The sequence below is a fragment of the Monodon monoceros genome, unplaced genomic scaffold, assembly GCF_005190385.1.
Source record: "Monodon monoceros isolate NGI ecotype Baffin Bay Population unplaced genomic scaffold, NGI_Narwhal_1 Super_Scaffold_21, whole genome shotgun sequence".
NCBI lineage: Eukaryota > Metazoa > Chordata > Mammalia > Artiodactyla > Monodontidae > Monodon > Monodon monoceros.
This window is the reverse complement of record NW_021703778.1, coordinates 170,243,008-170,267,994: the sequence shown is the minus strand read 5'-3', so window position 1 is coordinate 170,267,994 and position 24,987 is coordinate 170,243,008. Positions and strand designations below refer to the sequence as shown.

Here is a 24,987-nt window from a genome sequence, read left to right as displayed (position 1 = left end):
TGCTATTGATACTTTTATAACAATATTTTTTAAGTCTATGGCCACAAGTTCAAGAAAAAGATCCTTGCGTATATGTGGCAAATGTCTAATGGAACATGTCAAACAGGGTGAACGTACGAGATTCTTTTTAAGTTGGACCTCAGAGCTCCCGACACGTAATATTCACTGTATATGACTCATATGCGCCAGTCATCATCACTGGTCCCTAATTTACCCTTATTCTTCATCTTCTGTTTAACTCAATCATTCACAAATAATAACAAAATAAATTCATGTAAATCACAAAAACCTAAGAAGTCTCTTGAAAATTCCTAAGATCTGTCTATAGAATTATTTCCCACAGAGACTAGATCTCTTTCTCTATTTGACCTCGATGTTTAATATATCAATTAATCAACATCATGCTTCATGTCAACACCAGCTTCACTGTCAGGCTATGGTTGGTCTTCTGTCATTACATTTCACAGATATTTTTTTTTCTGGCTGCGCAACACGTGGGATCTTAGTTCCCCAATGAGGGATTGAACCCTCGCCCCCTGCAGTGAAAGCATGGAGTCTTAACCGCTGGACCACCAGGGAAGTCCCCAATAGTGAATGCCATTAGTCGCCTTGACAAGAAATTTAATTATTACTTACGACGGTCCGCACATGTAGATGCAAACATAAATTTTTTGACCACAGGGATCATGGCAGAACCTTGAACAGCATTCAGTACCCACCCTGAGGAGCATAAAGCACAGCAGATGAGAAAAAGATTGAAGCATTATTCCCATTGATCATTGCTGTCCACATTTCATGTTCTTAGGCATTTAAATATTTACTAATTGATGTTAGTAATTCTTTGTCTCATCTCCTAAAAAAAGAGAACAACATTGAACTGACTACTGATTCAGAACAGTAACATTGACTATATATTATCCCTGGCTATGTGATCATTAGCCAAAGAGGTAATACCCTTTATCCAATTATTTCTTTTATTTTTTCAATACAACTCAAGTAAATTTATTACATAAAACAAAAATATGACAAGGCCAAGTAAAATGAAGTCTCAGTGTTTGGTATAAGTGAAAAAATTATTCATGAAAATTCAAGATAGGTCAATTGCTACTAAAATACTTGCCAGAGAGAGGAGCTTCAAGATGGCGGAAGAGTAAGACGTGGAGATCACCTTCCTCCCCACAAATACATCAGAAATACATCTGCACGTGGAACAACTGCTACAGAACACCTACTGAACGCTGGCAGAAGACCTCAGACCTCCAAAAAGGCAAGAAACTCCCCCACATACCTGGGTAGGGCAAAAGAGAAAACAAAAAACAGAGACAAAAGAATAGGGACGGGACCTGCACCTTGGGGAGGGAGCCATGAAGGAGGAAAGTTTTCCACACACTAGAAGCCCCTTCTCAGGCGGAGACAGCGGGTGGCGGAGGGGGAGCTTCGGGGCCACGGAGGAGTGCACAGCGACGGGTGCGGAGGGCAAAGCGGAGAGATTCCCGCACACAGGATCGGTGCCGACCGGCACTCACCAGCCCGAGAGGCTTGTCTGCTCACCCGCCGGGGCGGGCGGGGCTGCGAGCTGAGGCTCGGGCTTCGGTCGGAGCGCAGGGAGAGGACTGGGGTTGGCGGCGTGAACACAGCCTGCAGGGGGCTAGTGCGCCACGGCTAGCCGGGAGGGAGTCCGGGGAAAAGTCTGGACCTGCCGAAGAGGCAAGAGACTTTTTCTTCCCTCTTTGTTTCCTGGTGCGCGAGGAGAGGGGATTAAGAGCGCTGCTTAAAGGAGCTCCAGAGACGGGCGCGAGCCGCGGCTAAAAGCGCGAACCCCAGAGACGGGCATGAGACGCTAAGGCTGCTGCTGCCGCCACCAACAAGCCTGTGTGCGAGAACAGGTCACTATCCACACCCCCGTTCCCGGGAGCCTGTGCAGCCCGCCACTGCCAGGGTCCCGGGATCCAGGGAAAACTTCCCCGGGAGAACGCACGGCGCGCCTCAGGCTGGTGCATCGTCACGCCGGCCTCTGCCGCCGCAGGCCCGCCCCGCACTCCGTGTGCCCCTCCCCCCGTCCGGCCTGAGTGAGCCAGAGACCCCGAATCAGCGGCTCCTTTAACCCCGTCCTGTCTGAGCGAAGAACAGACGCCCTCAGGTGACCTACACGCAGAGGCAGGGCCAAATCCAAAGCTGAGCCCCAGGAGCTGTGTGAACAGAGAAAGGGAAATCTCTCCCAGCAGCCTCAGGAGCAGCAGATTAAAGCTCCACAGTCAACCTGATGTACCTGCATCTGTGGAATACCTGAATACACAACGAATCATCCCAAACTGAGGAGGTGGACTTTGGGAGCAATGATATATATATATATATTTCCTTTTTCCCCTTTTTCTCTTTACGTGAGTGTCTATGTGTGTGCTTCTGTGTGAGATTTTGTCCGTATAGCTTTGCTTTTACCATTTGTCCTAGGGTTCTGTCTGTTCGTTTCTTTTTTTTTTTTTAGTATAGTTTTTAGCACTTGTTATAATTGGTGGATTTGTTTTTTGGTTTGGTTGCTCTCTTCTTTCTTTTTTTATTACTTTAAAAAACTTTTTTAATAATTATTTTTTATTTTTTAAAAACTTTTACTTTCATCTTCTTCTTTCTTTTTTTTTCTCCCTTTTATTCTGAGTCATGTGGATGACAGGCTCTTGGTGCTCCAGCCAGGCATCAGGGCTGTGCCTCTGAGGTGGGAGAGCCAAGTTCAGGACATTGGTCCACAAAGGACCTTCCAGCTCCACATATTATCAAACAGCAAAAATCTCCCAGAGATCTCCATCTCAATGCTAAGACCCAGCTCCACTCAAAAGACCAGCAAGCTACAATGCTGGTCACCCTATGCCAAACAACTAGCAAGACAGGAACACAACCCCACCCATTAGCAGAGCGGCTGCCTAAAATCATAATAAGGCCACAGACACCCCAAAACACACCACCAGACGTGGACCTGCCCACCAGAAAGACAAGATCCAGCCTCATCCACCAGAACACAGGCACTACTCCCCTCCACCAGGAAGCCTACACAACCCACTGAACCAACCTTAGCCACTGGGGACAGACACCAAAAACAACAGGAACTACGAACCTGCAGCCTGTGAAAAGAAGACCCCAAACACAGTAAGTTAAGCAAAATGAGAAGACAGAGAAATGCACAGCAGATGAAGGATCAAGGTAAAAACCCACCAGACCTAACAAATGAAGAGGAAATAGGCAGTCTACCTGAAAAAAAATTCGGAATAATGATAGTAAAGATGATCCAAATCTTGGAAATAGAATGGAGAAAACACAAGAAACGTTTAACAAGGACCTAGAAGAGCTAAAGAGCAGAGAAACAGTGAGGAACAACACAATAAATGAAATTTAAAATACTCTAGAAGGGATCAATAGCAGAATAACTGAGGCAGAAGAACAGATAAGTGACCTGGAAGATAAAATAGTGAAAATAACTACCGCAGTGCAGAAAAAAGAAAAAATAATGAAAAGAATTGAGGAAAGTCTCAGAGACCTCTGGACAACAATAAACGCACCAACATTTGAATTATAGGGGTCCCAGAAGAAGAAGAGAAGAAGAAAGGGACTGAGAAAATATTTGAAGAGATTATAGTTGAAAACTTCCCTAATATGGGAAAGGAAATAATTAATCAAGTCCAGGAAGCACAGAGAGTCCCATACAGGATAAATCCAAGGAGAAACACGCCAAGACACATATTAATCAAACTATCAAAAATTAAATGCAAAGAAAAAATATTAAAAGCAGCAAGGGAAAAACAACAAATAACACACAAGGGAATCCCCATAAGGTTAAAAGCTGATCTTTCAGCAGAAATTCTGCAAGCCAGAAGGGAGTGGCAGGACATATTTAAAGTGATGAAGGGGAAAAACCTACAACCAAGATTACTCTACCCAGCAAGGATCTCATTCAGATTTGATGGAGAAATTAAAACCTTTACAGACAAGCAAAAGCTGAGAGAGTTCAGCACAACCAAACCAGCTTTACAACAAATGCTAAAGGAACTTCTCTAGGCAGGAAACACAAGAGAAGGAAAAAACCTACAATAACAAAACCAAAACAATTAAGAAAATGGTAATAGGAATATACATATCGATAATTACCTTAAATGTAAATGGATTAAATGCTCCAACCAAAAGACATAGACTGGCTGAATCCATACAAAAACAAGACCCGTATGGATGCTGTCTACAAGAGACCCACTTCAGACCTAGGGACACATACAGACTGAAAGTGAGAGGATGGAAAAAGATATTCCATTCAAATGGAAATCAAAAGAAAGCTGGAGTAGCAATTCTCATATCAGACAAAATAGACTTTAAAATAAAGACTATTACAAGAGACAAAGAAGGACACTACATAATGATCAAGGAATTGATCCAAAAAGAAGATATAACAATTGTAAATATTTATGCACCCAATATAGCAGCACCTCAATACATAAGGCACATACTAACACCCATAAAAGGGGAAATCGACAGTAACACAATCATAGCAGGGGACTTGAACACCCCACTTTCACCAATGGACAGATCATCCAAAATGAAAATAAATAAGGAAACACAAGCATTAAATTATACATTAAACAAGATGGACTTAACTGATATTTATAGGACATTCCATCCAGAAACAACAGAATACACTTTCTTCTCAAGTGCTCACAGAACATTCTCCAGGATAGATCATATGTTGGGTCACAAATCAAGCCTCAGTAAATTTAAGAAAATTGAAATTGTATCAAGTACCATTTCCGACCACAGCACTACGAGACTAGATATCAATTACAGGGGAAAAAAATCTCTAAATAGTACAAACATATGGAGGTTAAACAATACACTACTTAATAACCAAGAGATCACTGAAGAAATCAAAGAGGAAATCAAAAAATACCTAGAAAAAAATGACAGTGAAAACACGACGACCCAAAACCTATTGGATGCAGCAAAAGCAGTTCTAAAGAAGGAAGTTTATAGCAATAAAATCCTATGTAAAGAAACAAGAAACATCTCAAATAAACAACCTAACCTTACACCTAAAACAATTAGAGAAAGAAAAACAAAAAAACCCCCAAACTTAGCAGAAGGAAAGAAATCATAAAAACCAGATCAGTAATAAATGAAAAATAAATGAAGGAAATGATAGCAAAGATCAATAAAACTAAAAGCTGGTTCTTTGAGAAGATAAACAAAATTGATAAACCATTAGCCAGACTCATCAAGAAAAAAAGGGAGAAGACTCAAATCAATAGAATTAGAAATGAAAAAGGAGAAGTAACAACTGACACCGCAGAAATATAAGCATCATGAGAGATTACTACAAGCAACTCTATGCCAATAAAATGGACAACCTGGAAGAAATGGACAAATTCTTAGAAATGCACAACCTTCCAAGACTGAATCAGGAAGAAATAGAAAATATGAACAGACCAAGCACAAGCACTGAAATTGATACTGCCATTAAAAATCTTCCAACAAACAAAAGCCCAGGACCAGATGGCTTCACGGGCGAATTCTATCAAACATTTAGAGAAGAGCTGACACCTATCCTTCTCAAACTCCTCCAAAGAATAGCAGAGGGAGGAACACTTGCAAACTCATTCTATGAGGCCACCATCACCCTGATACCAAAACCAGACAAAGATGTCACAAAGAAAGAAAACTACAGGCCAATATCACTGATGAACATAGATGGAAGTATCCTCAACAGAATACTAGCAAACAAATCCAACAGCACATTAAAAGGATCATACACCATGATCAAGTGGGGTTTATCCCAGGAATGCAAGGATTCTTCAATATATGCAAATCAATCAATGTGATACACCATATTAACAAACTGAAGAATAAAATCCATATGATCATCTCAATTGATGCAGAGAAATCTTTCAACAAAATTCAACACACGTTTATAATAAAAACCCTCCAGAAATTAGGCACAGAGGGAACTTACCTCACCATAATAAAGGCCATATATGACAAACCCACAGCCAACATCGTCCTCAATGGTGAAAAACTGAAACCATTTGCACTAGGATGAGGAACAAGACAAGGTTGCCCACTCTCACCACGATTATGCAACATAGTTTTGGAAGTTTTAGCCACAGCAATCAGAGAAGAAAAGGAAATAAAAGGAATCCAAATTGGAAAAGAAGAAGTAAAGCTGTCACTGTTTGCAGATGACATGATACTATACATAGAGAATCCTAAAGATGCTACCAGAAAACTACTAGAGCTAATGAATGAATTTGGTAAAGTAGCAGGATACAAAATTAATGCACAGAAATCTCTTGCATTCCTATACACTAATGATGAAAAATCTGAAAGTGAAATTAAGAAAACACTCCCATTTACCATTGCAACAAAAAGAATAAAATACCTAGGAATAAACCTACCTAAGGAGACAAAAGACCTGTATGCAGAAAATTATAAGACAGTGATGAAAGAAGTTAAATATGATACAAAGAGATGGAGAGATATACCATGTTCTTGGATTGGAAGAATCAACATTGTGAAAATGACTCTACTACCCAAAGCAATCTACAGATTCAATGCAATCCCTATCAAACTACCACTGGCATTTTTCACAGAACTAGAACAAAAAATCTCACAATTTGTATGGAAACACAAAAGACCCCGAATAGCCAAAGCAATCTTGAGAAAGAAAAACGGAGCTGGAGTACTCAGGCTTCCTGACTTCAGACTATACTACAAAGCTACAGTAATCAAGACAGTATGGTACTGGCACAAAAACAGAAATACAGATCAATGGAACAGGATAGAAAGCCCAGAGACAAACCCACGCACACATGGTCACCTTATCTTTGATAAAGGAGGCAAGAATATACAATAGAGAAAAGACAGCTTCTTCAATAAGGGGTGCTGGGAAAACTGGACAACTACAGGTAAAAGAATGAAATTGGAACATTCCCTAACACCATACACAAAAATTAACTCAAAATGGATTAAAGACCTAAATGTAAGGCTAGAAACTATCAAACTCTTAGAGCGAAACATAGGCAGAACATTCTATGACATAAATCACAGCAAGATCCTTTTTGACCCATCTCCTAGAGGAATGGAAATAAAAATAAACAAATGGGACCTCATGAAACTGAAAAGCTTTTGCACAGCAAAGGAAACCATAAACAAGACCAAAAGACAACCCTCAGAATGGGAGAAAATATTTGCAAATGAAGCAACTGACAAAGGATTAATCTCCAAAATTTACAAGCAGCTCATTCAGCTCAATATCAAAAAAACAAACAACCCAATCCAAAACTGGGCAGAAGACCTAAATAGACATTTCTCCAAAGAAGATATACAGATTGCCAACAAACACATGAAAGAATGCTCAACATCATTAATCATTAGAGCAATACAAATCAGAACTACAATGAGATATCATCTTACACCAGTCAGAACGGCCATCATCAAAAATTCTACAAACAATAAATGCTGGAGAGGGTGTGGAGAAAAGGGAACACTCTTGCACTGTTGGCGGGAATGTAAATTGATACAGCCACTATGGAGAACAGTATGGAGGTTCCTTAAAAAACTAAAAATAGAACTACCATACGACCCAGCAATCCCACTACTGGGCATATACCCTGAGAAAACCATAATTCAAAAAGAGTCATGTACCACAATGTTCATTGCAGCTCTATTTACAATAGCCAGGACATGGAAGCAACCTAAGTGTCCATCAACAGATGAATGGATAAAGAAGATGCGGCACATATATACAATGGAATATTACTCAGCCGTCAAAAGAAACGAAATTGAGTTATTTGTAGTGAGGTGGATGGACCTAGAGTCTGTCATACAGAGTGAAGTCAGTCAGAAAGAGAAAAACAAATACCATACGCTAACACATATATATGGAATCTAAAAAACAAACAACAAAATGGTCATGAAGAACCTAGGGACAAGACGGGAATAAAGGCGCAGACCTTCTAGAGAATGGACTTGAGGATACGGAGTTGGGGGGGAATGGTAAGCTGGCACAAAATGAGAGAGTGGCATGGACATATATACACTACCAAATGTAAAATAGATAGCTAGTGGGAAGCAGCCGCATAGCACAGGGAGATCAGCTCGGTGCTTTGTGACCACCTAGAGGGTGGGAGGGAGGGAGATGCAAGAGGGAAGAGTTATGGGGATATATGTATAACTGATTCACTTTGTTATAAAGCAGAAACTAACACGCCATTGTAAAGCAATTATACTCCAATAAAGATGTAAATAAATAAATATATAAAATTCAATAAAATACTTTGCAGAATTTAATAACTAACTTTTATATAGTGTTGATCCAACTATATCTTAATGGATACTCATATTTACAAATTAAATCAATAGTATTTCTTGTCTCGTATAACTGGACAGTACTTCACCTTTTCATCTTTATTTACGTAATTGTATAGATTTTATTATTGATCTCTTGTAACAATAATACCATCAAAATTCATGAACCACAAAAGTCCAAGAACAGACTTCAGTGCATTCCTAGTCTATCTTGAGGATCACTTCCAACAGAGACCATAGACTAGATCTCTTTCTGTACAGTACCTCAGAGCCAGATACATATCATCCATCACCCGTGATTCATACCCCACCAGCGGTCCCTTATCAGTCCAGGATTTGCCCTCTTTCTCCTCGTTCATTTGCACACTCATTGATTTTTAATTTTTAATTGCCTAATAATAATAAAATAAATTTACGTGAAGCACAAAAACTCAAGAACAAGAGTTTCAAGTATCCCTAACACCTGTACGTAGAATAATTTCCCTCAGCAACTATATCTTTCATTAATCAATCTTAGTTTGCACCTATTCATTAAGGACGTATGTGACATATGAAACCCATAGTGGGCCATGGCTAACTTCTTAGATTATACTCAATACACGTTTTTAACAAAACAGTGAATATTCTTAAACAAGCCCCCCACACCAAGATAAGGGCTTTGACTATTACTCACAGTGGTCTCTTTGCTCCTAATACAGAATTCACAGCCAGGGCAAAAGGCTTACATCAGTTCAGTTCATTCATTCTGAGTATAAGCAATGCAGATAATAAAATATTGAGACCTTCTTCCCATTAATACATGGTTTTCTCATTTCATTTTCTTAATATTTAAGTATTTATTATTTATAGTGTGATATACTTCTTTTTATCTAAAGTAAACAAACTACTCAAACTCATGACTGACTCAAAGCAAGAAGACAGACTAATACATATAATTATCCATATCATCCTTACCCCAAAGTGTAACCTGCTTGATCCATTTATCACTTAATGAACTCTCATGGTTCTAAGTTATATTAATAGTAATTCATACCTCAGGACATATTTTCATAATTTGATATGCTTCACCCTTTTCATCTTTATACACTGACATATCTGTTTATTCTTTCATTTATTCACTTAATAAAATCAAAATCCATGAAGCACCAAAGACTGAGAATGCGATCCTTGAATATTACTGAAATCTATCCATGGGCTCATTCCCACAAATGTAAACACTTAATATTTTTTTGTAATGGACCTCAGTAGTTCGTAGATGTTTTCATCATAAAATATAGTTCAGAATCGGTCCACGGTTGGCCTTTTCTTCGTATAATTTGTATATTGTTTCTATGTATAGCGTGAACCCACCATCAGCACTACAATACTGACTAGCACTTACGTATCCTATGTGCTCCGTCCTCATAATGAAAATAGCTTACATCGTTATCAATTAAGGAATGTGTAGGGAAAACCTAAAACAAATTTAAAGAGCTATAAAATGAAGGACATGGACTCAACCTGTTTTTAAAATCATCCTAAGTGATCAAATTAATCATAAACTTTGGTTCCCCATCCTTAGTACAAGCCTAACCTTGTTTGATTTTGTTCATGTATGTAGCCGCGTACTCATTTTAAATATACATTCCTAAACATACTGGCAGCCTACAGATCTTGGTCTTTTCAGAATGCTTAAATCAGTTCAGGGGCACCCATTTTGTAGAGTACAAAGATGATGTTAAAAGAACGAGACATTTTCTCCATTGGACCGTGCTTTCCTCCTTTCGTTTACTTAGACTTTTAGATGTTTATTAATTAATGTATTTGTTATTTCTTTAAAAATGAGCAACCTGGAACTCATCACTGACACACAGCAACAGCACTAACTATTATGAAATCTGTAGTTTAACAAGCCCTTCGGGTGATTCTGATTCTCACTCAAGAACACTGCTCTATATTAACCTATCCCAGAGAGGCAAAACCCTTGATCTACTGGTTTCTTAATGCACTGCTGTGCTTCAGAATTATATGAACAAAAATTTCTCTCACAACATTTCTTCTTGATTAACCCAGCTTTACTCTCTTTATCTATCTACCTATCACCTATCCATCCGTCTTTTGATTCTTTAATTTATTCCCTTAGAATAATGTAGTAAAAGTCCCCATGATCCATTTAAACCCCGGAATTAGTTGCTTGAAAATTACTGAAATCTAGCTATACACTTATTCCCACAGATATCTCAAATCTCCTTTTGAAATGAACTTCAGTGATGCAGAAACGAATTAATCACAAGACACATTCAGACTGCATTCCATTCACATCATGGATCCGTGCTTGACTCGTTTTCATTTAACTTCTGCATTCTTTAAAGATGTAAGAAAGAACCACCATGGGCCCACCAACCACTCCACATCCAAACACCGTAAATATCTGACATTTTCCTGTGGGTTGCTTCACTCAATTCACAGCTTAGATCTTTTCCACAGAGGAATGTTTATAAACTGTGGTGCAAACCTAATATGGAATAAGTAGCTGTGAAAGTGAATGTAAAACCCTCAGACTTTTAAAAAATTGTACTGAATTCGATGACTTCATAAAACTTGCCACATTGCATATCTTCAGCATATATCCATATTTGGTCTCCTTTGAATTTATTTGTCGGTAGCTATTTATTAATAGCTTTAATTTTCATTCATCCATTCTTTAATGCATGAAAGAATCTGACAAACTATTCGTGTCGTAAAGAAAATGCAAAACGTTTAACTTCCCAGAAACCAAGAGACAAATGCCTATTGTGTATATCTGTCTAATCCCCCTTATTCAAACTGGCCAGAGCTAAGATTCGTTTTTCTCAAGAGGGACACAACAGGAGTAAAACGGATGAATCATGCTTCATCACATATTCATCACTGGCCAGGTGCTTTGTCCCCTCTGATCTTATTCAGGTATTAACTTATTTATTAATTTATAATACTAAGATCAGTATCCTTGTATACAAACTCAATTCAATAACACTCTTTAATAGTAACTGCATCCAGCCCCTCATTATCATTAAGCATCAAGGGACTGTATACTTTTTATTCCCAACTTTATTTAGGAGGAATTGACAAACGTAGTTTGCATATATTTAAAATGTACAACATGAAGATTTGATTTACATATACACTGTGGAATGATTACCAATGGAACACTGAAGCCAAGGGCTTGATCATGACTTGTCATATGACACATTTTTGTCACTGGTTCATGTTAAGCCCTCTTTAATGTAGTAAGGGGGTTCAATTATATAAACTTTTTTTTCCCATTTCTTAATTAAAAAAAAAAAAATGCCTGCAACCCAAAGATAACCCAGAACATAAACATCAGCAATTACACACATCTTTCTCTGGGTCTCATGATATAAAAGCCTCTACATATTTTTAATAGACTTCGGTTCCTTAGAAATAGATTGGTAATTATTATCACATACTCTATAGTTATTCCAGGTTTGGCCCTATTTTTCCTTCATTTATTCATACATTTGTTTAGATATTATTGTATTGATTAACTTTTAATAAGCAATCAATATCTATGAAACTCAAAAGCCTAAAAATAAGATCCTTGGATATCCTTAACAAGTCTTTATAGGCTCATTTATATCAGAAGAATGGACTAGATTTCTTTTTGCTTTGGACTTCGGCGTTCTAGGTAAGCATTGCTCATCCTTGACTCACATGCCACCAGTCCTCAATATTACTTCAGACTCCATCCTCTTTTTTTCATTCAATTATAATTTTGTTTAGAGATAAATCGTTAATTCATAATGAGAAACATATACTCATAAATTTTTAAAGTAGTTTTAATAGCCCTAACATCTGTATGTAGAATCATTTTTTTACAGAGTGAAAAGTCCAGATCTCTTTTGTTAATTGGCCTTGTGTTGAATGTACGGATTAGTCATCATATTTGCTTCATTTTCACGTCTAACTTTACTTATTGTTAGTCCAAGGTCAGCATGGACTAATCCCTAACATCTGTCTGTAGAATTATTTCCCTCGGCAAACCATCTCTTCCATTAATTGACCTCAATGTTTTGACTTGGATGAATAAACATAATGCTTCATATTAATTGCATTTGGGGGCCGTGGTTGGCATTCACTGATTATATTTCACATGTTTAAATAATACAATGAATACCCTTAAACAGACAACCCAAACCGAGGCAATAACTTTGACTATTACTCACATTGGTCGCCATGCTCTAAACCATAGAACGTGTGATCATGGAAGAATCATTAGCCAGCTTGAGGGGGTCCATTCTGAGTAGTACAGAGCAGACGAGATGATTTTCAAAGGCTGAGACCTAATCAACATTGGTCCTTGTATTTCACCTTTCATTTAGTGAGTTATTTAGGAAATCAGCAACTTGGGAAAATGTTTACTTAATGTCTCCTAAGTAAACAAACAATAACGATCTTGCCACTGACACAGAATATGGACATTGCCTATTAACGACTTCACACTGCCTATAAAATTCTTAGCCAGAGGTAACACCTTGTAGGATTTGTTTCCTAATAAATAGAAGTATTTTCAAAATATGTTAATAGTATTTCTTGTCTTGCTACATATTTTTATACTTGGACAGTGCTTAATGACCTCCATCTTTATTTATGTATGTATTTATCGATTATTTCATTGATCTGACTATAAAAATAGAGAATGCATGAACGTAAACCAAAAATGAGATTCTTGTATATTCATGGCATCTGTCTATAGGATCACTTCACACAGGGCAATGGACTAGTTTCCATTTGCATCGGACCTCAGAGTTCCAGACACAGATTCCTCATACACGACATACATGGCTACACCAATAGTCATCATCGATCCAGTATTGTCCCTCCTTTTCTTCAATCGTTTGTACATTGTCCATTGATTAATTCATTAATTCACTAATAATAATTTTTAAACCCTATCGTTCACAGAAGCCCAAGAAGAGCCTTGATAGCCCTAAACTGTATACAGGATAATTCTCACATCAACATATCTCTCTCATTTATTATTCTGATTTTCCTATATGCATTAATCAATATAATCAACCCCATATTTATATAATCAATTCCACATTTGTCACTGGGCTATAGTTAGCCTTATGCAATTATACTTCACATTAATACTTCATAATGATACAGTGAATATGCTTTTTTTAAAAACACTAAAATAAGACAAGAACTTTGACTGTTACTCACATTGGTCTGTATGCTCCTGACACACGGGTGCAACCGTAGACCTGGTACCCATGGAAGATGCTTAAATCAGCTCAGGTGTGTCCATTCTGAGGCCTACAGAGCAGAGCAGATGAGAAAGATAATTGAGACCTTACTTCCATTGATCCCTGCTTTCCACCGTCCAGTTACTCCGTCATTTAGGTATTTATATATTTTTCATGATATAGATTTTTTTTTCTCTTAACAAAGGAAACTCTCTCAAACTTGAAACTGATCCAGTAAATAAAACTGACTCTTATTCATCAGCCTACGTGATTCTTAGCCACAGAGGTAACATCCTTGATTCGTTTATTTCTTAGGAGGCAGCAGTGTCTTCTTCCATTCTTATGAGTAATATTTCTAGCCTCACCACGTATGTTCATAGTTGGACAATGCTTAACATTCTTCTTTATCTATTTACTTCTATTTTATTCTACCGTCAATCCATTAGTAATAATAAATCTAAATCTATGAACTCAAAATAAGAACACAGTATTTGTATATTTCTGACATCTGTCTACTGCAGGGGTCTCCAACCCCCAGACTGTGGACTGGTGCTGGTCCAAGGCCTGTTAGGAACCGGGCTGCACAGCAGGAAGTGAGCAGCGGGCGAGCGAGCTCCCCATCGCTGCTCTCCATCGCTCGCATTGCCGCGTGAACCATCTCCCTCCGTGCCATCCGCGGAAAAATCGTCTTCCACGAAACCGGTCCCTGGCGCCAAAAATGTTGGGGACCGCTGGTCTACTGGATCATTTCCAAAAGAGAGATTCAACTAATTATGTTTTGTGTTGGACCCCGGAGTTCCAGGCACGTAGTATTCATCGTTTATAACTCATATGCCACCAGTTGTCATCACCGGTAGATGTTTCTCTTTTTCCTCATTCATTTCTGCATCTGTATTAAATAAATTAATTCACTGATAATAATATAATGAATACACGATTCCAAAACCCAAGAGCAAGATATTTGCATATCCCAAGCATAGTATATAGAGCCATATCCCATGTAGACTTTATCTCTTTGATCAGTGAATTTCAATGTTGATTAAATAACATAATATTTCATATGATTTTTAAATTTGGTCATAGTTCATTTTAATTATATTTATTATTTTTTTAAATAATACTGTGAAACCTTTAAACAAATAACCCAAACCAAGACAAGAACTTTGACCTTTGACCGTTACTCACCTTTGTCTCTTTCCTGACACGGGAGCAACGTGACGATCTTAATCAGCTTGGAAGGTCCATTCTGAATAGTACCAAGCAGAGAAGAAAATAAAAAGATGGAGACATTGTCTCCATTGATTCATTGTCTCCGCCATCCAGATACATAGTCATTTAGGTATTTATTGATTAATGGTAATATTTATTTATTTTCCTCTTAACAAATTCAGCATTAAAGTTGTAACTCACTCAGATCAAAAACTGTACATATCACTGTCTATACCATCCTTGGTCAAAGATGTAATACACTTGATCCATTTAATATTGATTTCAATTTATATTAGTATTATTTTCTTTACTATACACTTTAAAGATGAACAATACTTCAGCCTCTTCATTTTTACTTTCACATTTGTTTATTTATTCTGCCATTTATTCTTTTAGAATAAGGTTTTGTAAAATTCACAGACACAAACATCAAGAACAATATCTTTGTATATTCCTGACATCTGTCTATAGAATCACTTTAAACAGGAGGAATGGGCTGGATTTCTTTGTGGTGGACCTCAGAGTTTCAGACACACAAGTACTCATCGTATACAACTCATACGTCACTAGCCGTCATCATTGGTCCACGATTGGACTCTTTCTACATTCTGATCTATATTTACTGATCAAGTCATCAATAATAATAAAATAAATATCTGTGAATCACAAATACTCAAGGACTACTAGATCCTTAATATCCTTAATATCTATCTATAGAATCATTTGCCTCATTGAATATTCTTCTTTCATCAATCACCTTCATTGAGGCAAATACCTATTAAGCAACGTAACGTCTCATGTCAATTCTATATTTATCCATAGACCATGACTAGCCTTCTTTGAACACATTTATTTATTATCACAGCGAATAAACGAACACCCAAACCAAGAGAAGAATTTGACAATTACTTACATGGACCACACGTACTTATACACAGGACAACCAGCAGAGTTCCTGATCATGGTCAATGCTTAACCAATTCAGGTGCATCCATTCTGAGGAATACAAAGCAGAGAAGATGATAAGAAGATCGACAGACACTCCACTGATACGTACATTTCAACTTTCACGTGGTCACTTACTTAGAAAACAGTATATTGGGGTCATGTTTATTAATTTATTCTTAACAAACAAAACAGCATCAAGCTTGACACAGACCAATAATAAGAACTTTGATGGTTATTTACTGTCTGTATCATTCTCAACCAAAGAGGTCAGACATTTGAGCCACTTACATTTCCTAATGAACCTCAGTATTTTCAATCAATGTTAATAGTTTTTATTGACTCACCACATATATTAAGAGTGAATATGCTTCAGCCTCTTCATTAACTTATTTAGACTTGTACATTGATTATTTCTTTGGGCTAATTTTTATAGTATCAATAAAATCAAAGACTCATAAACACAAACCAAAAAATTTGTTCTTTTATTTTCCTAATACTTGTCGGTAATAGCATGCCAAATAGAGGTGACAAATTATACTTCTTTCTTTACTGGACCTCAGAGTTTCAGACACGTAGTATTCATCATCCATGACTCATACGATATCAGTCATCATCACTGGTCCATATATGGGCCTCTATTTCTTCATTCTCATTGGCATAGTTCATTGATTAATTCATTAAGTGACTGATATTATACTTCACACTTTTACAATATAGTGAATACTTGAGAAAAAAAAACTCTCGAAGACATGAATTTAATTACTGTATTACTCACATTGGTCTATAGAGCACAGGACCGTGCAAGATGCTTAAACCCACCAGCATGCGTCCATCCTGAGGAGTACAGGGCAGAGCAGAAAAAAAAAATTTGAGACGTTCTCTGAATTGGTCCTGGTTTTCTTCATTTTATTTACTCAGACATGAAAGTATTTATTATTTTCCATAATTTATACACATATATAAGCATAAATATAAATATAATATGATCCTTAGAAAAACGATCCTAACATCTTTCCATAAGATCACTTCAAACAGAGGCAACAGATTATATTTCCTTTTTGATTGGACCTCAGAGTTTCAGACACAAAGTAGTCATCGTCCATGGCTCATACTCCACCAACGGTCATCACTGGTCCACGCCTGAACCTCTGTTTCTTCATTCTCGTGGACATTTTCTATGACTGGTGTTTTGGATTATATTTCACACTTTTAACAGTGCAGTGAATACCCTTAAAAAAAAACTTCTTAAACACAAGAACTTAACCTTTACTCACATTCATCTCTAGGCTCTTAACACACAGAGGAAACCATAGAAAATGCTTGAATCAGCTTGAGTGTGTCGATTCTGGGGAGTACAAGATGAGGCGGGTGATTAAAAATCTAGACCTTTCAAAAGAAGATCCACATCAGTCTTTGTTTACATCATTTCATTTTTTCATTTACAAAGGTATTTATTAATTTTTCCGAATATATGTACATATGAGATATATACATATGAAACAAGATTGACATCCTCTACTGAGACAGACCCAGGCCTATAATACTAGGTATTACTTATCAAGGTCAGTGTCTGTATGATCCTTAGGAAGAGAGGTAACACCGCTGGCCCATTTATTTCTTAACATGCAACAGTTTCCTCAGTTTATATTAATAGTATTTCTTGCCTCTCGTGTATATTCATAGGTGGGCAAAGCATCATCCTCGTTTTTATTTATTTGTATTTTGTTTATTGGCTCTATCATTGATCGATTTATATTAATAATATATAAATCCATGAATCCAAAATTACAAGAACAGTATCCTTGTAAACTCTTAACATCGATCCACAGGATCATTTGTGAGAGAGGAAACAGATTAGATTTTGTTTTGTGTTGGACCTCAGACGTCCAGACATGTGTTATTCATCGTATTAAGACTCCTAGGTCATCAGACATCATCACTGATCTGGGGTTGGGCCCCTTTTTCTTCATTCTCCTCTACAGTTGTTTATACATTAATTCATCAACCTACTAATAAAAATTAAGTAAATATATGTGAATTACAAAAATGCAAGGACAAGAGCCTTCAGTAGCCCTGTCATTTATCTTTAGAATCGTTGCCTAATTGAATATACCTCTTCCATTAATCATCATTGTTGTAAAAACATTAATCAACATAATGTCTCAATTTAATCGCCGGACCATAGTTGGTCTTTTTTCTTATATTTAATACATTTTTAATTATTACAGGGATACCCTGAACAAATCACCCAAACCAGGACAAGAACTTTGATTATTACTCACACTGGACTTAATGCTCCTACACAGAGATGCTCCCATGAGCTCCTGCGTTCAGGGTCCTCTTTCTGAGAAGTACAAAGCAAAACAGATATAACAAGATCAAGACATTATCTCCATTGTTCTGCGCACTCCACCTTACATTTAGTCAATCGTTTAGTAATATGTTAATCTGGGATAATGCTTAACAAATTTCCTCTTTAAAAAATGAATAAGATCAGACTCGCTATGGACTCAGAATAAGAACGTCTCTATTAGCATGAGCCAAAGAGGTAAGGCACTCGAACCACTTATTTTTCGTAATGGCATTCAGTATTCTCAGCACATTTTAACAGTTTCCATTGCCTTACCCCATATCTCAAGAGTGCATATGCTTCATGCTCAGCGTCCTCGCTGTTTTATATTTGTACACTGATTCTTTAATTGATCCATTTACAATAAAAGAATCAAAATTCACAAAACTAGTCTAAGAAAATAGTCCCTTTAGATTCCTAAAATCAGTCTACAGGATTTCAAGCAGAGGTAACAGACTATATTTCTTTCTGATTGGACCTCAGATTCCAGAATGAAGTAGTCATCATCCATGACTCATACTCCACCAGCGGTCATCATCGATCCACATGTCAGCCTCTTTTTGCTCATCCTCCTGTACATTAGCTCATTAATTAATTTCTTATCCACTGATATTAATCTTTAAAACCCCATGATTCACATAAAAACAAAGAATAAGAACCTTGGGGCTTCCCTGGTGGCGCAGTGGTTGAGAATCTACCTGCCAATGCAGGGGACACGGGTTCTAGCCCTGGTCTGGGAAGATCCCACAGGCCGCGGAGCAAGTGGGCCTGTGAGCCACAATTACTGAGCCTGCGCGTCTGGAGCCTGTGCTCCGCAACAAGAGAGGCCACGATAGCGAAAGGCCCGTGCACCGCGATGAAGAGTGGCCCCCGCTTGCCACAACTAGAGAAAGCCCTCGCGCAGAAACGAAGACCCAACACAGCCATAAATAAATAAATAAGATAAATTTAAGAATAAGAACCTTGACTATTTTACTTCTGTCCATAGAATCATTTATCACACTGATATCGCTCTTTCATTAATTACTCTTACAATACCATAAATTGATTAATAAATACTATTGGGAATAATCCCATATTTATCACTGGCCATGGATGGCCAATAAGTACACTTTTTTAAAAAACGTTTCGAATGAAGACATGAACGTTATTACTCACATTGGTCTCTACACACCAAAGACGTGGAGACAACCAGAGAACGTGACCACGAGAGAATTTTCCAATCAGCTCGACTGGTCCATTCTGAGGAATATAAAGCAGAGTAGATGATGTTTTAAAAATGAGACTGGGCTTCCCTGGTGGCGCAGTGGCTAAGGATCCTCCTGCCGATGCAGGGGACACGGGTTTGAGCCCTAGTCCGGAAAGACCCCACGTGCCACGGAGCAACTAAGCCCATGTGCCACAACTACTGAGCCTGCGCTCTAGAGCCCACAAGCCGCAACTACTGAACCCATGTACCACAACTACTAAAGCCCGTGCACCTAGAGCCCGTGCTCCACAACAAGAGAAGCCACCGCAATGAGAAGCCTGCGCACCACAACGAAGAGTAGCCCCCACTCGCCGCAACAAGAGAAAGCTGGCGCGCAGCAACGAAGACCCGACGCAGCAAAAAATAAATAAATAAAATAAATTTATGAAAATGAGACCTTGTCTGAATGGATTTTTCCTTTTCACAATATATTCGTTCAATCCTTTAGGTAGTTATTAATTTTTCATAATTTAGATTTTACCTCTTAACAAAAGGAACAACCTTAAATTTGAGACTGACCTAGAAAATAAAATTGACTCTAATTATGAATCTATATGATCCTTAGCCACTCTTGATACATTTATTTCTAAAGAGGCATCAATATTTTCAATTTTTATTAATAGTAATTCTTGCCTCACCACAAATGCTCACAGTTGAACAATGCTTCACTCTCTTTTTATCTGTTTATTTATTATTTCTTTAATGGTCCCTTATTTATTGATACTTCTTCAACAGTAATATCATTCATCCATTCATTAACAATAATAAATTTAATCAATGAATCCAGGGTAAGAACATGATCTCTGTATATTTCTAATATCTGCCTACAAGATCATTTCCAACACAGGTATTTGACGAATTATGTTTTGTGTTGGACCTCAAAGTTCCAGACACGTATTATTCATCATCCACAACACATACACCGCCAGCTGTCTTCATTGGTTCAGGTTCGGCTGTCTTTTTCCTCATTCATTTAGCAAGTAAATCATTAATTTATTAATAACAATAAAATAAACACATAATCCACAAAATCCAAGAATAGGATCCTTGAATATTCCCAACATCTGTCTATAGAACTATTTCACACATGGACTGATTCTCTTTATTAACCAACCTCAGTGGTGCACAATACTGATGACTCAACATAACGTTTCATATCATATTTATCATTGGGCCATAGTTAACTTTTTTATTATGTTTAATACTTTTAATAATTCAATGAATACCTTTAAACAAATGACCCAATCTAAGGTGACAAACTTGACCATTACTCACCTTTGTCTCTTTCTAATACAGAGGCAATAGGACAACCTTGATCACAGCAGAAGCTGAAATCAGCTGGGGCATCAATTCTGAATAGTACCAAGCAGAGCAGGTGATAAAATGTTTGATATTCTCTCCATTGATCCCTACTTTCCACCATTCATATACGTAGTCATTTAGGTATTTATTAATTTATGGTAATATTTATTTGTTTTTTCCTTAATGAAACAAACATCAAGCTTGCAATAGACTCAGATCAATAATTGACTATTACGTATCCCTGTCTATATCATCCGTACTCAAAAATGCATAATATACTTGATCTGTTAATTATCCATTCTAACTTATACTAATATTATTTCTCTTTACTATGTATCTAAGTAATGAACAGTACTTAACCCTCTTCATCTTTAGTCACTTATATGCTTGTTTATTCGGCCAGTAACAATTTATAATAATATTTTTAAAAACTCGTGAACCACAAAGAATAAAACAAGGTCCCTATATATTCCTGACATCTGTCTATAGGAACACTTCCAACGGAGGAAATGGACTAGACTTCTTTTGCTGGACCTCAGAGTTTCAGACACACAGTATTCATCATATACGACTCATATGCCATCAGTCATCATCAATGGTCCAAGCTTAGACTCTTTTTCTTTATTCTCATCGACATTTGTTTACTGATCACTTTATTAATTCATTAATAATAATAAAATAAATATCTGTGAGTCAAAAAACTCAAGGACAAGATCTTAAATACTAACCTGTGCCTACAGAATCTTTTGCCTCATGGAACGTACTTATTTCAATAATCATCCTCATTGTGGCAAAGATCGATTAATCAACACAAAGTTTCATGTCAATTCCATGGTAATCATTAAGCCATGTTTGGCCATCTTTGAATATATTTAATAATTTTTAGTATTACACTGAGTATCCTATACAAACCACCTAAACCATGAGAGGAATCTGTTGTTCACATTGGTCTTCGTGCTCTTACACACAGGAGCATCCATGGAGGTCCTGATCATGGCCAAATACGTAAATAGGTTCCAGTGTATCCATTCTGAGGCCTAAAAAGCAGGGGAGATAATAACAACATTGAGATACTCATTATTGATCCACACGTTCCACCTTCATCTAGTCAGTCATTTAGGAATATAATAAATTCAGGTCATATTTCTCATTTTTCTCTTAGAAAAAAGAACAACATCAAACCTGGTACTACCACAGAATAAGAACTTTGTTATTTATTTTCTATATCATTCTTAGCCAAAGAGGTAAGACATTTGCACCATTTAAATTTCCAAATGAACTTCAGTATTTTCAATCAATATTAATAGCTTTTATTGCCTTACCACATATATTAAGAGTGAATATGCTTCAACCTCTTCATCTTAGCTTATTTATACATACACTTATTTCTTTGGGCTATTTTTTTAAAGTAAAATCAAAATTCATGAACACAAAACAAGAAAATTGCTCTTTTATTTTCCTAATATTTGTCTATGGTGTAATACCAAATAGAGGCAACAGATTATATTTCTTTTTTTTACTGAACCTGAGTTTCAGACACGTAGTATTCATCACCCATGACTCATATGATATCAGTCGTCATCATTGGTCCATACGTGGGCCCCTATTTCTTCATTCTCATCTGCATAAGTTCATTGATTAACTCATTATTATTAATATTAATTCTATTCCACACTTCTAACAATACAGTGACTATCTGAGGAAAAAAAGAAGCTCTCAAAGACATGAATTTGCTTACTGCATTACTCACATTGGTCTATAGAGCACGTGACCATGAAAGATGCTTAAATCCACCAGCGTGCGTCCATCCTGAGGAGTACAGAGCAGAGCAGATGATAGAAAAAAATTGAGACCTTCTCTAAATTGGTCCTTGTTTTCCTCATCTCATTTACTCAGTCACAAAGGTATTTATTATTTTCCATGATTTATACACATATATAAGCATAAATATGAATATAATGACATGATCCTTAGAAAAAGAGCTAACACCCTTGGTCCATCCATTTATTAACATGCATCAGTTTCTTCAATTTATATTAATAGTACTTCTTGCCTCACCACATATACTCAGGGTTGATAAGCCTTCATTCTTGTTTTTATTTAGTGATACTTTGTTTATTGGTTCTATCATTGATCTATTTATATTAATAACATGGGAATCCATGGATCCAAAATTAGGAGAACAATACCCTTGTTTATAGGGATGATTTGCAAGGGAGGAAACAGACTAGATTTTGTTTTGTGTTGGACCTCAGACTTCCAGACACATGGTATTCATCGTATATGACTCCTACGCCACCAGATGTCATCGTTGGTCCAGTTTTGCGACTCTTTTTCTTCCTCCCATCTACTTCTGTTTAGTGATTAATTTATCAATTTACTGATGGTAATTAAATAAATATCTATGAGTCACAAAAGCTCAAGGACAAGAGCCTTCAGTATCTTTATAATTTTCTTTAGAACCACTGCCTAATTGAGTACACTTCTTTCATTAATCACCCTCATTATTCTAAAGATAGATTAATCAACAGAATGATTCATACATTTCCAATTTAATGACTGGACCATGGTTAGTATTTTTTCTCATAGTGAATATTTTTTTTAATATTTCAAAGAATACCCTAAACAAACTACCCACAGTAAGATGAGACCACTGACTATTACTCACGTTGGTTTCCATGTACAGGCAAATTCAGAGACTGTTGACCAAGACATATGTTTAAATCAGCTAAAGCGTGTCCATTCTAAAGCACAGAATGCAGAGTAGATGATAACATGATTGAGATGTTTCCTCTACTGATCTTTGTATCTACATTTAATTTTCAGTGATTATGTTACATATGAATTGGGTAATATATAACTTTTTCCTAAGAAAACAAAACACATTGAACTTTCTACTAACCCAGAGTAAATACTGGCCATTATTTATATTATCTATAACATCCTTAGCTAGAGGAAACACCCTTGAACCATTTATTTCTTAACTGACTTAGTGTTTCCATATTTATTAATATTATCTCTAGCCTTAAATTTCTTCATAATTGGACGATGCTTCACCCTCTTCATCTTATCTATTTACATCTGTACATTGATTCTTTATTGATTCATTTATTATAATAGAATCAAAATCCATAAACACAATGACCCCTGAGCATGAGCTTTATAAAATAAATCCTAAATCTGTCTATAGGATCATTTCCAACAGAGGCAATAAACTAGATTTCTTTTTTATGTTGGACCTCAGAGTTCCAGACACATATGCATCATCCACGATGCATATGCCACCAGTGGTCATCATTGCTCCAGGCTTGGCCTCTTTTCTTCCCCACTCTCATCTACCTCTGTTTAGTAATTAATTCAACAAATTCTCTAATAGGAATAAAATGGATACCTATGAAGCACAAAAAACCTAGAACATAGGCCTTGAATAGTTTAACTTCTGTCTACAGAATCGTTTACTACACTGATATACCTCTTTCATTAATCACCCTCAAAGTTTCATATAGGAATTAATCAATATAATGCCGCATTATTAATCAATGGACCATGTCTGGCACTCTTTGCTTATATTTCATACTTTTCAAATAGAGTGTTTACCCATAAAAACTCACATTTGTTTCTATGTGTCAAACACAGAGACAACCAGACGTCTTGTGACCTTAGATGAATCCTTAAATCAGCTCCAATGTATCCATGCTGAGAAGTACAAAGCACAGAAGGTGATTTTAAAAAATTGAGACCTTATCTGCATTGACTTTGCTCTCCACATTTCAGCTATTCAGCCTCTTAGGGATTGATTAACTTTCATAATTTACAGGGCTTCACTTATTCATATTTATTTGTTTATATTGACTGATTCTTTCATTTATCTGTTTATACTAATAAAATCAAAGTTCTTGAACACAAAAACCAAGAACACAATCCTTGTATATTACTAACATCTGTGAGTATGGCAATTTCCAACAGAGGAAATAGACGAGATCTCCTATTGTGATGGACCTCAGAGTTCTTGACACATAGTATTCATCATCCCTGACTCATACACTACCAGTGGTCATCATTGGTCCAGGCTCAGCCCACTTTTTCTTCATTCACTTCTACATTTCTTTACCGATTAACTTATCGATAAAGCAACAATTGTAAAATAAATATCTATGAGTCAAAAAAACCTTGAAAATAAAACCTTCAAGAATCTCTACAAACATATGGACACCAAGGGGGGGAAGCGCAGGGGGGGTGGGGGGATGAATTGGGAGATTGGGATTGACATGTATACACTAATATGTATAAAATAGACAACTAATAAGAACCTGCTGTATAAAAAATTAATTAATTAAATAAAACTCAAAGAAAAAAGAATCTCT

The 24,987-nt window shown here is 36.7% G+C and overlaps 12 non-coding genes and 2 pseudogenes across 12 annotated transcripts; all 14 read right to left on the bottom strand.

Annotated features, from left to right (window-relative positions):
* Positions 1 to 132: 132 nt before the first annotated feature.
* LOC114905369 lies at positions 133 to 206 on the bottom strand. The gene has a single exon (XR_003796203.1). It is a non-coding gene; the product is annotated as a small nucleolar RNA SNORD113/SNORD114 family (small nucleolar RNA).
* Positions 207 to 13,109: 12,903 nt separating this feature from the next.
* LOC114905380 lies at positions 13,110 to 13,184 on the bottom strand. Its single transcript, XR_003796211.1, has one exon. It is a non-coding gene; the product is annotated as a small nucleolar RNA SNORD113/SNORD114 family (small nucleolar RNA).
* A 1,164-nt stretch (positions 13,185 to 14,348) lies between these two features.
* On the bottom strand, positions 14,349 to 14,423 carry LOC114905361. Its single transcript, XR_003796198.1, has one exon. It is a non-coding gene; the product is annotated as a small nucleolar RNA SNORD113/SNORD114 family (small nucleolar RNA).
* Positions 14,424 to 15,285: 862 nt separating this feature from the next.
* Positions 15,286 to 15,361, bottom strand: LOC114905354 (annotated as a pseudogene).
* A 910-nt stretch (positions 15,362 to 16,271) lies between these two features.
* Positions 16,272 to 16,346, bottom strand: LOC114905345. The gene has a single exon (XR_003796184.1). It is a non-coding gene; the product is annotated as a small nucleolar RNA SNORD113/SNORD114 family (small nucleolar RNA).
* A 438-nt stretch (positions 16,347 to 16,784) lies between these two features.
* Positions 16,785 to 16,859, bottom strand: LOC114905347. The gene has a single exon (XR_003796186.1). It is a non-coding gene; the product is annotated as a small nucleolar RNA SNORD113/SNORD114 family (small nucleolar RNA).
* Positions 16,860 to 17,593: 734 nt separating this feature from the next.
* Positions 17,594 to 17,669, bottom strand: LOC114905386 (annotated as a pseudogene).
* An 875-nt stretch (positions 17,670 to 18,544) lies between these two features.
* Positions 18,545 to 18,617, bottom strand: LOC114905357. Its single transcript, XR_003796194.1, has one exon. It is a non-coding gene; the product is annotated as a small nucleolar RNA SNORD113/SNORD114 family (small nucleolar RNA).
* Positions 18,618 to 20,192: 1,575 nt separating this feature from the next.
* LOC114905362 lies at positions 20,193 to 20,267 on the bottom strand. The gene has a single exon (XR_003796199.1). It is a non-coding gene; the product is annotated as a small nucleolar RNA SNORD113/SNORD114 family (small nucleolar RNA).
* Positions 20,268 to 21,151: 884 nt separating this feature from the next.
* LOC114905342 lies at positions 21,152 to 21,226 on the bottom strand. The gene has a single exon (XR_003796182.1). It is a non-coding gene; the product is annotated as a small nucleolar RNA SNORD113/SNORD114 family (small nucleolar RNA).
* Positions 21,227 to 22,142: 916 nt separating this feature from the next.
* LOC114905363 lies at positions 22,143 to 22,215 on the bottom strand. The gene has a single exon (XR_003796200.1). It is a non-coding gene; the product is annotated as a small nucleolar RNA SNORD113/SNORD114 family (small nucleolar RNA).
* A 652-nt stretch (positions 22,216 to 22,867) lies between these two features.
* On the bottom strand, positions 22,868 to 22,942 carry LOC114905340. The gene has a single exon (XR_003796180.1). It is a non-coding gene; the product is annotated as a small nucleolar RNA SNORD113/SNORD114 family (small nucleolar RNA).
* Positions 22,943 to 23,856: 914 nt separating this feature from the next.
* Positions 23,857 to 23,928, bottom strand: LOC114905353. Its single transcript, XR_003796192.1, has one exon. It is a non-coding gene; the product is annotated as a small nucleolar RNA SNORD113/SNORD114 family (small nucleolar RNA).
* A 688-nt stretch (positions 23,929 to 24,616) lies between these two features.
* On the bottom strand, positions 24,617 to 24,691 carry LOC114905341. The gene has a single exon (XR_003796181.1). It is a non-coding gene; the product is annotated as a small nucleolar RNA SNORD113/SNORD114 family (small nucleolar RNA).
* Positions 24,692 to 24,987: the final 296 nt, after the last annotated feature.